Source organism: Mastigoproctus giganteus, chromosome 9, assembly GCF_048544385.1.
Source record: "Mastigoproctus giganteus isolate SK-2022 chromosome 9, ASM4854438v1, whole genome shotgun sequence".
NCBI classification, from domain to species: Eukaryota; Metazoa; Arthropoda; class Arachnida; order Uropygi; family Thelyphonidae; genus Mastigoproctus; species Mastigoproctus giganteus.
Genome location: NC_143583.1, coordinates 171,614,433 through 171,631,829, shown reverse-complemented (window position 1 = coordinate 171,631,829; position 17,397 = coordinate 171,614,433). Strand labels below are relative to the sequence as shown.

At 38.3% G+C, this 17,397-nt stretch overlaps 1 protein-coding gene across 2 annotated transcripts in view; it reads right to left on the bottom strand.

The window, feature by feature from the left end:
• The window catches only part of Coq9 (ubiquinone biosynthesis protein COQ9, mitochondrial), a 159,112-nt gene that overhangs the window by 67,385 nt on the left and 74,330 nt on the right, over positions 1-17,397 (bottom strand). The window lies entirely within an intron of this gene.

Below are 17,397 nucleotides of genomic sequence, written 5' to 3'. Positions count from 1 at the left end.
TCAACTTTTCTAGATCCTGTTGCAGCAGCATACTGTCATTAGTGTCCTTAACAACCCTGCCAACCTTTGTATCATCAGCAAACTTAGACATTAACAGCTGCTGCATGTTGCCTTTCGAACATGCAGCAGCATGTTCAAGAGGCAACCAGAGAGAGTGATACTCTTGATCTGGTTATCAGCAGTGATCATTCGTGTATTAAGAATTTGCAGATAAAGGAACCACTAGGTGGCAGTGATCAGTGTACTGATGTGGGATTTACTTAAAGATTTAATTACCATCAGGGGTAAAGGAAAGGGTTTTTGCTTCCGTAAAGGTGAGTACAGTGGTCGCAACTGACGATGTTACCAACAGTAATTTCTAAGTGGGAAGCATTCAAGGAATTAATCGTGAATTCTACTAAAAGTTTCATACCTATTAAGAAATATTGTTCAAGGTTTAGCCCTAAATGGTTATCAAACGAACTAATGAGACTTGTGCCAGAGAAGAAAAATGCATGGGATGCACATAAATTATCAAGCGACTCAGAAGCCTATGGCAGATATAAGCTAGTCTGTAATCAGGTCACAAAGGAGGTTAGACAGGGAAAGGCAGATTACGAGAAATCCTTGGCAAAAGATGCAAAGAAAAACAGCAAGGATTCCTTTACTTATATAAACTCTAAAAGGAAGGGAATGAATCTGATTCGTCCACTTGAAATCGATAGTTCGACTGTTGATGATCCTGCTCAGATAGCAAACAAACTGAATGAGTATTTTGCATCTACATTCACACATGAGGAGTTAGTAAGGTTTGAAAATGGCAGAAGGTTATCAAATTGTAGCAGGGTACTTAATGATTTTGTAATAACTGAGAGCAAAGTGGAGGAGAAATTGTTGAAGTTAAGCATAAGAAAAGCACCTGGGTGGATGGGATCTATCCAGTTATAGTAAAGGAGGAGGCAAAGGAACTAAGCAAACCCTTAGCCATAATTATGAGAGCATCCTTGGACTCAGTGGAGGTCCCCTGAGTCCAGGAATGGAGCCCACGGTCTGGAGATGTGCAAATGTATCCCCAATTCACAAAGGGGGATCGAATGGTGACAAGAGTAATTACAGACCAGTTAGTTTAACTTCTGTTCGGGATAAAATAAAGAGTCACTGGTTAAAGATGCATTGCAGGATCATCTAGACTATTGCAGCAATAATTCAGACACAGCATGGGTTTGTTAAGGGAAAATCTTGTCAGACAAATTTGATAGGATATTATGATGTGGTTACAAAGGAACTGGATGCAAAAAATAATTTTGATATCATATATTTGGATTTCAGGAAAGCTTTTGAGACTGTTGTGCATGGAAGATTATTGTACAAATTGGAGCAGAATGGTATTAAGGGTAAGTTGCTACAATGGATAAAAGGATGGTTAAGTGGGAGAAGACAGAGGGTGGTAAGCAATGGGTGCTGCTCTTTGTGGACTAATGTTATTAGTAGAGTCCCACAGGGTTCGGTGTTGGGTCCACTGCTGTTTTGTATATTTATCAATGATATTGATGAAGGTATATCAGGCTTTGTGTCGAAGTTTGCAGATGATGCAAAAGTTGGCAGGGTTGTTAATGACAGTAATGGCAGTGTGCTACTTCAACCGGATCTAGATAATTTGGGCAGATGGGCTGAGAAGTGGCAACTGAAGTTTAACCTTGACAAAAGCGAAGTACTGCATATGGGTAGAAGTAAACCCAGAGAAAAGTACCAACTGTGTGGTACTAACTTAATGTGGTAGAAAATGAAAAAGACCTGGGAGTAATTGTGCAGTCAGATATGTAGTTTTCTGAGCAATGCAGACAGGCTGCCAGGGCAGGTCATGGGGTTTTGTCAATGATATATAGGAATTTTGCTAGCAGGGAAAAGTAGGTGATTGTTTCTCTGTATAAGGCAATGGTCAGGCCACGCCTTGAGTACTGCGTACAGGTCTGTAGGCCTCATTTTAGCAAGGATGTAGATTTGCTTGAACATGTACAGATAAGGGCAACAAGATTGGTGAAGGGAATGAAGGGATCCTCTTACCAAGAGAGGCTTAAGTTCTGCAAATTGCAGTGGCTGGAGACTAGGCACCTGTGCGGTGATCTGAGTGAAGTGTATAAGGCCTTGAATGGGTTGAGCATGCTGAATTCTGATGGGATCCTTCCACTTGTTCAGATTATGAACCTAAGGGGGCATAAATTCAAATTAAGAAAAGGCAGATGTAGAATAGATGTGTGGAAATTTGCCTTTAGCCTGCTGGTGGTTAATTTCTGGAACAAACTTCCATCTGGCGTTGTGGAAGTTGATAGGTTAAATAAATTCAAGGAGGAACTGGACAGGCATTTGGAGGGAATGGTGTGATTTTTTTTTTTTTTTTTTTGGCTGATGCTGCATAAGCTCATACACTTGCTTTCTTGCATCACATGCCACTACTACTACATTTGTGAATATTAAAGAACAAATGCCACCTCTCAGACCATCCGCTCAACATTTCTAGATCCTGTTGCAGCAGCATACTGTCATTAGTGTCCTTAACAACCCTGCCAACCTTTGAATCATCAGCAAACTTAGACATTAAGCCTGATATTCCTTGATCAATATCATTAATAAATACAGAAAAAGACAATGCACCCAACACCGAACCCTTGGGGACTCCACTAATAACATTAGTCCAAGAAGAGCAGTGTCCATTGATTACCACTCTGTCTTCTTCCACTCAACCATCCCTTTATCCCTAGCAGCATTTTTCCCTTAATGCCATACTGCTCAAATTTGCAATGGTGTACATGCTCAGAAAACTTCATATCTGACTGCACAATTAGTGCCAGGCTTATGTCACACTAAACTGAATCAACACTGCACTGTTCAGCCATGTCAACTGGATGCACTTCCTTAGATTTTATGTGTTTCATAACCCTTGCTACCTTCCTATCCTTTCTGTACCCATTGTACTCCTCATATTCCAATTCTGCACTGATTATATCTGTGTGACAGCATGTCTCTTATATCCCAAGAACACTGGCCTTTGATGTTCTGACCAGTGCTTTAAATTAATCAAATTTATTTACTATACTCCTAGAATGGTGTACAGGCAAGGATACATGCACCTGTTCTTACTCTTAGTTACTCTAACACATCCCATATATATATACTTGCTCCACGTAGACTCCCACCAGTGAACTCCTCAGCACCTTGCTTTCGAGGCTGCTGCTCAATCTAATAGAAGCAGTGCAAGAATCACTTTCACCTCTGCCTGCGGCTACTGTTAATCTTTTAGTGTGTGAATCCCCACAAGCTAGCAGTTTTCTGAATCATCTAATCCTGCCTCGATAGCATCAGCAAACATTCTAGAACCCTTTCCCTTAAGTGTATCCCATCCCTGTAGAAGTGTCTCTCCTGTTATCAAGAACAGACCACACTGAAAAAAATTCTACCCTACGAGCCTTGCACAATCTCTCCAGGGCTGAATTGATTGACACGCCTCTCATCATATACTCCCTCCTATCGCAATTCTCAACTGAATGCAATTCAGCTGAGAATTGTGATATTTGAAAGTGTTTGCAATTCTCAGCTGAACTGCACACACTTTCAAATTTAACCCTAAATTGCAACTTTTAACAACATTGGCCCATACTTGTTTACTAAATCTGCAGATCTCCTACTCTTAATGTTATTAATGAACAATATCACCCTTTGTGCCCTTAAAAGATGATATCTGCTCTACAACATCATCATCAACTTTAGCCCCTGGCAGATGTACCCTTAAGTCTATCCTTTTTGTACAATATATTACCCATCTTCCTGACAATAACTAGCTCCTTTGGGACCAGTGCTTTCTGCTTGAAGATTGCCACTGTGTTGCCTGATGCACAAGAGTGAGCTCTGGCATTGAATTGGGAAGTTGAGAGATTGATGGGTTTTCCACTTTAATACCTTCAAGGGCATCTACCAGACTCTTCAAACTCTCAAGAAATCAGTTGAAACCTGATTTCTTGACACTCTCTGCAACTAGCACACACAAAGACATTCTCCTTGGCTATATCAAGTTCTGTTCCAAAAAGGTCTGCAAACATTTCACAACTGCAGATTTTTTTAGGCTGTGATGCATTGGAGAATCATCCCCTTTGGTTCTCCTCCATGCCACAGCACTCCTGCTCCTTTGTGCCAGCTGCTTTGCTGCTCTAGTCTGGGGCCTGATTTCCATTTTAATACAATTGATTAATAATGAAAATTAATAAGATTAAATTTTAATTAACTGCCAATACTACACTTATCTAATAGATTCCTAAATGTAGTGATATGTATTATGGTATCTAGTTTTAATTTAAACCTTGCGCTAATGAGTTCCAAATATACATTACGCTATACTTTAACGACCATGATGTTAAATTAGTTTTATCCTTAGTTAAACATAAGTGATCTGAACTTTAGAGCTACCAATTTACCACAATTAAAAATTTGAATTCCCCTACCCCTCAATCTATACAATAACAATGGTGGCAAGATTCGAAAAAACAATGGCTATACGTATATTAAATAGTAACCTACAAAATAGATAGCTATCTTAAAAATATAAAATAACGAGCGTGACTAGGACTATAAAGCTACTTATATGTATGATATAATATGACAGTTAATTCAATAAAATGGCAAAAGTCTTCAAAAACTTATGATTTCTTGGAGCTGGAAATTCACTGCTTGCACTTGTAAATTGTAAATTTACAAATTGCTTGCATTTTTAAATTCTGTACAGTGGGACCATCTGATGAAGGTACCAAAATCAAATTCTAATCGGGAAGAATTCAGGTTTGTTGTTTTTTTGTTATTTGGTTTTTAGGAGCATTAGCAACTAAGGTCATATTGCTCCTGGGATATGCGGTGGTCATTCCCTGACCTCCGTATTTGGTGGTGATGGGCTCGAACCCCGGTCTAATCAAGAAGCGTGTGCTATGCACTGTTGCTCCTGCCCACCTGGCTACAGAGGCGCCAGAAGTATTCAGTAATTGTAGAAGCTACTAGGCTTTTCATACCAACAAAGAAATACTGTTCGAGGCTTAGACCTAAATGGATGTCAGATAAACTAATGAGGCTCGTGGCAGGGAAGAAAAATGCATTGAATGCATATAAATTATCAGATGATACAGAAAGCTATTGTAAATACTAGTAGTCAGTCAGGTCACAAAGGAGGGTAGGTAAGCTACAGCAGGTTATGAGACGTCTTTAGCAAAGGCTGCAAAGAAAAACAGCAAAGACTTCTTTACGTATGTAAAAACTAGATGAAATAGGGTGAATCACATAGGTACACTTTACAATGATAGTTTAACTGTAGATAATCCTTCTCAGGAAGCTAACAAAAAGTTATTTACATTCACAAATGAGAAATTCTTTAAGGATAGAGAAGTTTATCAAACTCTAACCGAGAGCTAAATGATTTTGTGATAAATGAGAGGAAAGTGGAAGAGAAATTGTTGAAACTAAACTTAAAAAAGGTGCCTGGAGCGGGAGGGGATCTATCCAATTCTATTATAAGAGGTAGCGTAGGAGGTAAGCAAACACTCAGCCATAATTATGAGGGCATCTTTGAATTTAGGGGAGATCCCTGTGGACTGGAGATTTGTGAATATATCCCCAATTCACAAAGTGGGTTCAAAAGGTAACATGAGTAATACAAGCCTGTTAGCTTAACTCCTGTTCAAGTGAAAATAATGGAGTCACTGGTTAAAGTAATGCAGGACCATCTAGACAGTTCACCTAGGAGTTCAGTTATACAGCAATCATAGCATAAATTTATTAAAGGACAATCTTGTCAGACAACTCTGAGTGGATACTATGACGTAGTAATAAAGGAACTGAGAGCAAAAAATAATTTTGACATCATATACTTATATTTCTGTACTTAGACTTCTCTATAATTACACTTCATTACTTATAACAACCGGCGCCTCCGTAGCCAGGTAGGCAGGAGCAGCAGTGCATAGCATATGCTTCTTGATTAGACCGGGGTTCGAGCCTGTGACCACCAAATATGGAGGATGTGGAAAGGTCAGGGAATGACCACCGCATATCCCCGGAGCAATATGGCCTTAGTTGCTAATGCTCCTAAAAACCAAATAACAACAACAACTTATAACAACTCTAGAAGGAAGAAGATGAATCAAATTGGCCTGCTCAATGGTTCGACTGTTGATGATCCTGCTCAGAGAGCTGACAAACTGAATGAGTATGACAAACTGAATAAGAATGAGTATTTTGCATCTACATTCACAAATGAGGAATTCTGTAGGGAAGAGGTGGACAGAAGCTTATTAAACTCTAACAGGTAATTACATGATTTTGTAATAACTGACAGCAAAGTGAAGGAGAAATTGTTGAAGATAAACATAAGAAAGGCACCTGGGGTGGTATCTATCAGTTATATTAAAGGAGGCAGCAAAGGAAGTAAGCAAACCCTTATCCATAATTATGAGAGCTTCCTTGGACTCAAGGGAGGTACCCATGGACTGGAGTTGTGCAAATGCGACCTCAATTCACCAAGGAGGATCAAAGGGTGACACAAGTAATTACAGACCTGTTAGTTTAACTTCAGTTCCAGGGAAATTAATGTTTTTTTTTTTTTTTTTTTGGTAGTTGTTGGCGCATAGGCTTCTGTGGCCATAATGCACCTCCCAAGGTTTTTTGCAGTACTTTGATCCAAGCCCAAGGCGGGAATTGAACACATGACCTTTGACCTTTGGGTTGCCAGGCAGGCACTTTACCCACCCGGCTAGCCTGCAGGATCATCTATACAAGACTTCAGTTATAGCTCGGACAAAGCATGGGTTTGTTACAGGGAAGTTTTGTCTGACCAATTTAATTGGATATTATGATGTGGTCACAAAGGAACTGGATGCAAAGAATAATTTTGATATCATATATTTGGATCTTAAAAAGGCTTTTGATACTGTTGCTCATGGAAGACTGCTGCACAAATTGGAGCAGTGTGGCACTGGAGACAAATTGCTGCAATGGATAAAGGGATGGTTGAGGGGGAGAAGACAGAGAGTGGTAATCAATGGACACTGCTCATCGTGGACTAATGTTATTAGTGGAGTCCCTCAGGGTTCACAGCATTGGGTCCATTGTTGTTTTCTGTATTTATTAATGATATTGATGAAGGTATATCAGGGTTAATGTCCAAGTGCAGATGATACGAAGGTCGGCAGGGTTGTTAATCACAGTACGCTGCTGCAACAGGATCTAGAAAAGTTGAGCAGGAGGGCTGAGAGGTGGCACCTGGACTTTAACATTCACAAATGTAAAGTACTGAATATGGATAGCAGTAAGCCCAGAGTAACATAATAACTGTGTGGTACTACTCAATGTGGTAGAGAATGAAAAGGAACTGGCACTAATTGTGCAGTCAGATATGTTGTTGTTGTTGTTGTTGTATTTGGGTTTTCTGGCACAAGGGCCTCTTGGGCGATATTGTACCTGTTCGATATTTGCTTATCACAAATTTCTCATGTTATTGTGATCATAGGCTATTATAGAGATTTATCTGTTTCAAATAAGTAAACAGTTCCTCCAAATTTACGTCATTGCCAAGAATCTGCAATAAGGTTATTGGTTCTTTCAAATGGGATAGGGAGGTAAATCTAGATTTTCTGGTAGTTGAAAGTTGGGGACCTTCAATGAGAATATGATTTATTGTCAACTGCAACTGGCACAACAAACACTGAGGAGGGTTCTCTCCCATAAGCAAATACAGATGAGTTGGATGTGAATGTCCGATGCAGAGCCTTGCTAGAATTACTTCTTGTCGCCTGCTTTTCCTGACACTAGATGTCCACAGTTTTGGCTCTTTTTTTTTTATCTGCAGCAGTTTATTATTTATTTGTTCTTTCCAGAGGTCAGACCATTGCTTTCTACATGATGTTTCAATGATGGATTTGTAGTCGGCGTAGGGTACTGTTTGTTGCCTGGAAGTGCTTGAGTCAGGGTGTTTAGCGGTGGCGTCCGCTTGTTCATTACCTGGAATGCCTACATGACCAGGTATCCAGCAGAAGGTAACCTTCTGGTTGGCTTTTTGACAGTAAAATAACTTGGACCGTATCTCTTAAGAATCGGATGAGAGGGTGACATGGTAGTTTGAATGGCAGTGATTGCTCTTAAGGAGTCTATGTATATCAGAGATTGCTTTATACAGCTGTTATGTATTCTATCTAGAGCTAGTTTAATTGCAAATAATTCTGCAGTACTGATAGTGCATTCCATAGGAAGAGACGCAGCAACTGAGAAAGCGGAAGAAACTGCTGCAGCACCAACGGCTGCATCTGTTTTGGAGCCATCAGTATAGATAGGTACTTTATCTGAGTTTTCCAATGAATGAGTTTTATGGGGCTGTTGATAGTTTATATTTGCCAGAGAGGATTTTCCCCATCTTAAAAAGAAATTGTCGCAGAGAGGTGAGAATTCAGTCCAGGGAGCTTCAGGAGTAGCAAGGTATTGGAATATGTTGTGAAATTTAATATCCCAACTGATCATGAGTTCCTGCAGTCGAATCCCTGCGGGGCGGTTTTCATTAGGCTTATTGTGATATAATTCAGCATATTGGGGATCAAACAGGTACTTCCAGCTGGGGTGGGATGGAATGCTTTTAATTTTTGCTGCATAATTACACAATAAAGATTTTCTCCTGAGATGCAAAGGGGGTTCATTTGCCTCAATATACAGGCTGTGGACCGGAGATGTTCTGAAGGCTCCCACAGCTATCCTAAGAGCACTATGGTGTATGGTGTTCAGACGTAATAATGAACTTTTCCTAGCAGAGTCATAGACAGGTGATCCATAATCTAAGCGTGATCTTATTAAAGCTCTATACAGATGAAGGAGAGAGCTTCTGTCAGCACCCCAGGACTTAGCAGAGACTGCAGTCAGATATGAAGTTTTCTGACAGTGGAGACAGTCTGCAAGAGTAGCTCATGGTGTCTTGTCAGTGACATACAGGAATTTTTCTAGCAGGGATAAGGAGGTGATTATCCCCTTGTATAAGGCAATGGTCAGGCCACACCTTGAGTACTGTATACAGGTCTGGAGGCCTCATTTTAAGAAGGATGTAGAGCTGCTGGAACGAGTACAGAGAAGGGCAACAAGATTAGTGAATGGAACAAAGGGTTTCTCTTACAAAGAAAGGCTTAAGTTTTGGAAATTACAGTGTGTCTGGAGACTAGGCACCTGCAAAGTGATCTGATTGAGGTGTATAAAGCTTTGAATGGTTTGATCATGATCAATGCTGATGGGATTCTTCCTACTGCTCAGAATAATTGCCTGAGAGGGCATAAATTCAAATTGAGGAAAGACGGTTGTAAGATAGATGTGCGGAAATTTGCCTTTAGCCAGTGGATGGTTGATTGCTGGAACAAACTCCATCTGTCTTTGCAGAAGTTCATAGCTTAAATAGATTCAAGGCAGAAACTAGACAAACATTTGGAGCGAGTGGATGGGTGAAATGAGAAGGGTTTTATAATATAAAACTGATGGGATATATGCTGATGGGATTCTTCCTATTGCTCAGAATAATCGCCTGAGAGGGCATAAATTCAAATTGAGGAAAGACGGTTGTAAGATAGATGTGCGGAAATTTGCCTTTAGCCAGTGGATGGTTGATTGCTGGAACAAACTCCATCTGTCTTTGTAGAAGTTCATAGCTTAAATAGATTCAAGGCAGAAACTAGACAAACATTTGGAGCGAGTGGATGGGTGAAATGAGAAGGGTTTTATAATATAAAACTGATGGGATATATGCTGATGGGATTCATCCTATTGCTCAGAATAATCACCTGAGAGGGCATAAATTCAAATTGAGGAAAGACGGTTGTAAGATAGATGTGCGGAAATTTGCTTTTAGCCAGTGGATGGTTGATTGCTGGAACAAACTCCATCTGTCTTTGTAGAAGTTCATAGCTTAATTAGATTCAAGGCAGAAACTAGACAAACATTTGGAGCGAGTGGATGGGTGAAATGAGAAGGGTTTTATAATATAATTTTAAGTATTTTTCACCAACTGTATGTTGAAATGACAAAATAAAACGAAAGCCAAAATTTTGATAACTTTATAATTAAGCTTACAATAAATTACTATTTACAGTATAAAACAATTAAAATACCAGATTAAAAGCGATAAAATATCTGTAAAACAAATAAAATATCATAAAATACAATAAAACATACCAGTTTAAAAGCGATAAAATATCTGAAGCTTTCGAAGGCTCCGCCTTCTTTCTCAACAGTACGCTTTTTACTTTACAGTGCAACTTTAAATATCCGCAGGTTCATGGCACATGAACCTGCGGATATTTAAAGTTGCGTGTCAGAACCGGAAGTGGCTCGGGAGAGCATCAGGTCGAATCGTTCATCCCCTCTAAGGATCACTGCCTCAAAGAGGTGATGAATACGCACATCCCTGTCTCTATTAATATTGTTCTCAATAGAACTAATCCGCAAGCTCCCAAGCCACTTGCGGTCCCAAAACCTATGTCAATGATAACTGCTTTGTCCGGGGAGATATGGTGCTGAGAAAGAAGGCAGAGCCTTTGAAAGCTTCAGATATTTTATCCTTTTAACCTGGTATATTTTATTGTATTTTATGATATTTTATTTGTTTTACAGATATTTTATCACTTTTAATCTGGTATTTTAATTGTTTTATACTGTAAATAGTAATTTATTGTAAGCTTAATTATAAAGTTATCAACATTTTGGCTTTCATTTTATTTTGTCATTTCAACATACGGTTGGTGAAAAATACTTAAAATTATATTATGAATTTACCCAACCCCAGAGGCCTATTTGGAGAGAAGGGTTTTATTTATTTATTTATTTTTGGCTGATGCTATATAAGCTTGCTTTCTTGCATCATGTACCTTTACTAATGCTAGATATAAGCTAGTCTGCAATCAAGTTGTAAATGAGGTTAGGCAAGCTAAGGCAGAGTATGAGAAGTCGCGAGCAAAGAATGCAAAGAAAGCAGCAAAGGCCATATTAACAGTAGAAGGAAGGGGTTGCATCACATTGGTCCACTTGATGTGGATGGTTTACCTGTTGATTACTGTGTTCAAGTTGACGACAAACTGAACAGGTATTTTGCATCTACTTCACATATGAGGAATTCTTCAGGGCAGGGAATAAATACAAGAAGTTTATCAAACTCTACTGAGGAGCTAAATTACTTTGTGTTCACTGGAAGGAAAGTGGAAGAGAAATTATTGAAGCTGGACATAAAAAGATACCTGTGGTGGATGAGATCTATTCCAATTATAGTAAGGGATGCAACAAAGGAGGCTAAGGTAAGCACTACCTGAGCCATAATTTGTGGAGTGAAAGTCTGTATAGATGCAGATTTGTGAAACTATCCCCAATTTAAAAGGGGGGGGGGGATGACATGAGTAATTACAGCAGACCTGTTAGTTTAACTCCTGGAGTTAAACTAACATTAATCTCTATTGCTACTTTAACTAGTAATGCCATCATTTTCTAGGAAAATAATAGAGTTACTAGTTAAAGTAGTAATAGAGGACCATCAAGACAAGAATACTGCAGTCACAGCATGGATCTATTAAGACAGTGGTCTCCAAACTTTTTTGGTTGCATACCCTTATTTTACTTAAAAGGACTAGCGTGCACCCCGGAATAAAAAATTAAATATATAAGTTTAATATTTTTTAAATTTATAAATCATTTACATGGAAGGCATTATATCTAAAATCACAATTATAAAATCACATATAATTTTAAAAGATCACAAATAAAAAAATATAAAACAAAATTAAATTGAAGTTCAAGTACCAAATGCATGTACTTTTGTGCACGATTGATGGCATGATCAAATAAAGCCAGGCAATCAAAGAAAGCTGCATATTGAAGCATTATTAAAAATTATTTATTTATAATTTTTATTTTCAATTACGTTTTGAAAAACTAATATTTTCATAATTAATAAATATTGATTTATTGCAGTTCATCTCGTGCACCCCTAGAGGTGCATATACCCAACTTTGGAGACCACTGTATTAAGGGGCAACCTTGTTTGAACAATCTGCTTGGATAGTATGATGCAGTAACAAGGAAATGTAGCCAAAAAAAGTTATATCGATAATATATATTTGGATTTCAGGAAATCCTTTGGTACCATTTCACATAACAGACTGCTGTACAAATTGGAGCAGTGTGGCTTTTATGAGAAAGTTATTGCTATGGATAACGGGGATGGTCAAGTAGGAAAAGACAGGTGGTATGGACACTGCTCTCCATAGATATTAGGCTTAATATCTAAGTTTGCAGATGATACAAAGGTTAGCAGGGTGGTTAACGAATGGTAATAAAGGTCAGCTACTGCAACAAGATCTAGGAAAATTAAGCAGATGGTTTGAGAAGTGAAAGTTCAAGTTTAACGCTGACAAATGCAAGGTTCTGCATATGGGTAGCGGTAATCCCAGATTAACATACCAGCTCTGTAGTACTATAATCAGGTAATGGAAAGTGAGAAAGGCCTGGAGGTAATTGTGCAGTCAGATACAAGGTTCTCTGAGCAGTGCAGCCAGGCTACCAGGACAGCTCATGGGGTTTTGTCAAAGATATACAGGAACTTTGCTAGCAGGGATAAGGACATGACTATCCCATTGTACAAGGCAATGATTAGGCTGTATCTTGCAAACAGGTCTGGAGGCTTTATTTTAGGAAATGATGTTTATCTGCTGGTATAGTAAATTGTGGAGAGGAACAAATGGATAGTCTTACCACGAAGGGATTCAGTTTTGCAAACTAGTGTCTGGAGACTAGGTATGTGCAAGGTGATCTGAATTGAGGTGCTTAAGGTTTTGAATGGATTGAGCAAGCTGAATACTAATGACATTCTTCTTCTTGCTCAGACTACACACATATGAGGGGTCAAAAATTAAAAATTAGGAAGGAAGGTTACCTTCAGGAAATGTGGATGTTTTCCTTCAGCCAGCAGGTGGTTGATTGTTGGAATAAACTTCTGCCCATAGTTATGGAAGTGGATAGTTTGAATAAATTCAAGGAAGACTACACAAACTATTGGAGGTGATGCGGGAATTTTTTTTTTGGCTGATTCTTTATAAGCTTTCTTTCTTGCATCATTTCCATTACTAATACTAATATGCATAATTGTCTATTGTTCAAGAAATCTTCACCATGTGTGTGTTCAACTGCATATTATAACTCAGCTCTTGATGGATGAATTTTCATGAAATTTTATATTTGGGACTTTTAAAAACATTTTTTGTGTCAACCTAAATTTCATTAAAATCAGACCAATGGAAATCTGGCAATTATCATTTCTTTTTCCATTTGCATGTAATAACTTGACTTCCAGTGGATGGATTTTTATGGAATTTTATATTTTGCTCTTTTAGAAGGATTTGTTGAGCATTCCAAAATTTCATAAAAATCAGACCAATAGAAATCTGTCAATTATTATTATTTTTTTGTCTTTCTGCATGTAATAACTTGACTCCTAGTGGATGGAGTTTTTCATAAAATTTATATTTGGCTCTTTTAAAACAATTTATTGAAACTGATTTACAGAAATCTGGCAATCATTATTATCACTATTTTTTTCATACATATCTCAACTATGCATATACAGTGTGCCAATTAAATAACAAGACTGATGCTACTACAAAAAAAAAAGAATAAAACTAATGGCAAAGTAAGGTTATATATCTTCGAAGTAATTACCTCCGATGTGTACACACTGTTTACATCTTTTATACAAGTTCTGAAAATACTTCTGGAACTCCTCTTCTGGTACTGCTTTCAGTTTGTTGGTCACTGCAGCCTGGATGTCCTCTATCGTACCGTATCGCGTTCCTTTCATGGCTGTTTTCATTTTGGGGAACAAAATGAAAAACTAAACTCTCATCACCAGTAACAATTCTACTCAAAAATGTTGGGTTGTTGTCAACACACGCCATCAAATCGATGCAACACTCTATTCTCTTTTCTTGTTGCTCGAAACCAACGAATGTGGTACAAAATGGGAACAAATTTTTCTCTTACCCAGACATTCTTTTAGAATTTCTCGTACAGATTCCTTATTGCTACCGATCATCACAGCAAGCAACCTAGTTGAAATTGTGACTGATGTCTTCAGTCACAATTTTTCTAACTTTTGTGACAATCTCTGGTGTTCAAACAGAAATCGGTCGGCCAGGTTGGGGATCATCCTATAACGACTCACATCCTTTACGAAAACGAGAAAACCAGTCAAACACTCATGATTGAGACAAACATTCATCAGCATAAACTTTTTTTAAATCGTCAAAAGTTTCTGTAGCACTTTTTCCCAATTAACAAGACTGCGTGTGCAGAGCACACGCAGTCATGTTATTTAACTGGCACACTGTTTATACTGTATATTATAGCTGAAGCACTAGATATTATGTTTATTGTTATGTACTGACTGGAAGATTGAAGGGACACTTTGGCAGGTGTTACCTTTGATTTTTTTATGTTAGCTCTGTACACCACACAATCCATATTACAATCAATGGATCAAACTATAATATGCTCATTTATAATTTATATTCCTCATCAGGACCTTCAATCAGGTACTGAATACCTACTGAAGAAGACTGCCCTAAAACTCTGAAGAAATCCTGGAAGGATTTTAACATTTATGGTCAAGGCCAAATTTATCAGGTTACAATGAACAATTTCTAAAGGGATTGGGACCAATAATATTACTATTGGTCCAGGGCCCACACAACCTAAATCTGGCATTGTTTATGGCAGTAGTAGTAGTAGAAATGGAGGCATGTGATGCAAGAAAGCAAGTGTATGTAGCATCAGCCCAAAAAAAAAAAACAATTTCACACATCCATTCCCTCTAAAAGTTTGTCCAATTCCTTCTTGAATTTATTTAAGCTATCAACTTCCACAACGACAGATGGAAGTTTGTTCCAGCAATTAACCACCCGCTGGCTAAAGGCAAATTTCTGCACATCTATTCTACAACTATCTTTCCTCAATTTGAATTTATGCCCCCTTAGGTTCGTAATCTGAGAAAACGGAATATGTATGTATAGTATCGTATCTTATGTAAGGTGGCTCCCAAATGCTTACTCTGCCGTGGTACACTGTGATGTTACAGAAACTCTGCAGAAAGGCCAGAGATGTGTGTAATGCTATATTTGTTATGTTGTTTAGTTGTTTCTGGCCACTTTGCTATTAGGAAGCAACAAGCACCAGGGAGGTGTGTCCTGATACCCATCTACACCACGAGGAGGCGGGCCACAACTGAGCGCAAACCACAGCAAATCTTGAGTATCACATACTGAATGTCCAAATTATTCACAATATGAGCAAATTAAATAAAATAAAACATTAGAGTAATAGAAATTATAAAAATAAAAGGAATTAAAAGTTAAAGAAATTAAAAATTTAAAGTAAAAATAAATTTTTGAAAGAAAAAAAAATAATAATAAAAATAAATAAATAATAATCAGAAAAATTAAAGATAAAAATAAGTTAATAAAATGCTGTGGTACACTGTGATGTTACAGAAATGCTGCAGAAAGGCCAGAAATGTGTGTAATGCTATATTCATTATGTTGTTTAGTTGTTTTTGGCCGCTTTGCTATTAGGAAGCAACAAGCACCAGGGAGGTGCATCCTGATACCCATCTATGACGCGAGGAGGCAGGCCACAACTGAGCACGAACGCAGCAAACCTCAAGTGTCATGTACTGAATGTCCAAATCATTCACAATACGAGCAAATTAAATAAAAAACATTAAATAGAAATTATAAAAATAAAAGGAATTAAAAGTTAAGGAAATTAAAAATTTAAAGTAAAAATAAATTTTTAAAATAAAAAAAAATAAGTAAATAAAATAAAATAAAATAAAAATAAAAATGCAGATAAAAATAAGTTAATAAAATAAATTAAAAGTCTGCACCAGTGCAAGGTGGTGCCAGAAGATGATCCCACCTCAGGACCAGCCTGAGGTCAGCAGAAGATAGAAGTTAGGAAGACACAGTGATATCGTTTGGTGTCATACAAGTATGATTACCAACTGTCCAAGTCGAAAGTGGTGGTGAAGATGGTACTTGAGCTAAAAATGGTGGTATCACGAGATGGCGATGATGGTTCTGGTCTGTACTGGAAGTAGAACTGGAATAGGAGTAGTTCCTGAAATTAGCATTAGCATTAGTAGAGGCATTTGATGCAAGAAAGCAAGCTTATGCAGCATCAGCCAAAAAAAAAAAAAAGAAAGTAACATAAATAAAAATAACCACTTCCACTTCAACCCTCTGTTCGTTCGAAATACCTGTCCAGCTGAGCCTTAAACTTATTTAGGCTATCAACTTCCACGACAAGGGATGGAAGTCTGTTCCACCTACCAACCACCCGCTGGCTAAAGGCAAATTTCCGCACATCTATCCTACATCTGTCTTTCCTCAATTTGAATTTATGCCCTCTCAGGTGATTATTCTGAGCAAGAGGAAGAATCCCATCAGCATTGAGCATGCTCAAACCATTCAAGGCTTTGTACACCTCTATCAGATCACCTCGCTGGTGCCTAGTTTCCAGACACTGTAATTCGCAAAACTTAAGCTTTTCTTCGTAAGAGCACCCCTTTGTCCCATTCACCAATCTAGTTGCCCTTCTCTGTACTCGTTCCAGCAGCTCTACATCCTTCTTGAAATGAGGCCTCCAGGCCTGTATACAGTACTCTAGGTGTGGCCTGACCATTGCTTTATACAAGGGAATAATCACCTCCTTATCCCTGCTAGAAAAATTCCTATATATCATTGACAATACACCATGAGCTACTCTTGCAGCCCATCTGCACTGCTCAGAGAACTTCATATCTACCTGCACAACCACCCCCAGGTCCCTTTCATTCTCTACCACTGTCAGTGTAGTACCACAGAGTTGATACGTTGCTCTGGGGTTGCTGTTTCCCATATGTAGTATTTTAAATTTGTCAATGTTAAACTTCATTTGCCACCTCGAAGCCCATCTGCTCAACCTTTCCAAATCCTGTTGCAGTAGCATAGTGTCAGTAGTGTCCTTGACAACCCTGCCAACCTTCGTATCGTCTGCAAACTTGGACATTAAGCCTGATATACCATCATCAATATCATTTATAAATACAGAAAACAATAAAGGACCCAATACTGAACCCTGAGGGACTCTAATAATAACATTAGTCCACGATGAGCAGTGTCCATTGATTACCACTCTCTGTCTTCTCCCCCTCAACCACCCCTTTATCCATAGCAGCAATTTGCCTCCAATGCCACACTGCTCCAATTTGTGCAGCAGTCTTCCATGTGCAACAGTATCAAAAGCCTTTCTAAGATCCAAGTATATAATATCAAAGTTATTCCC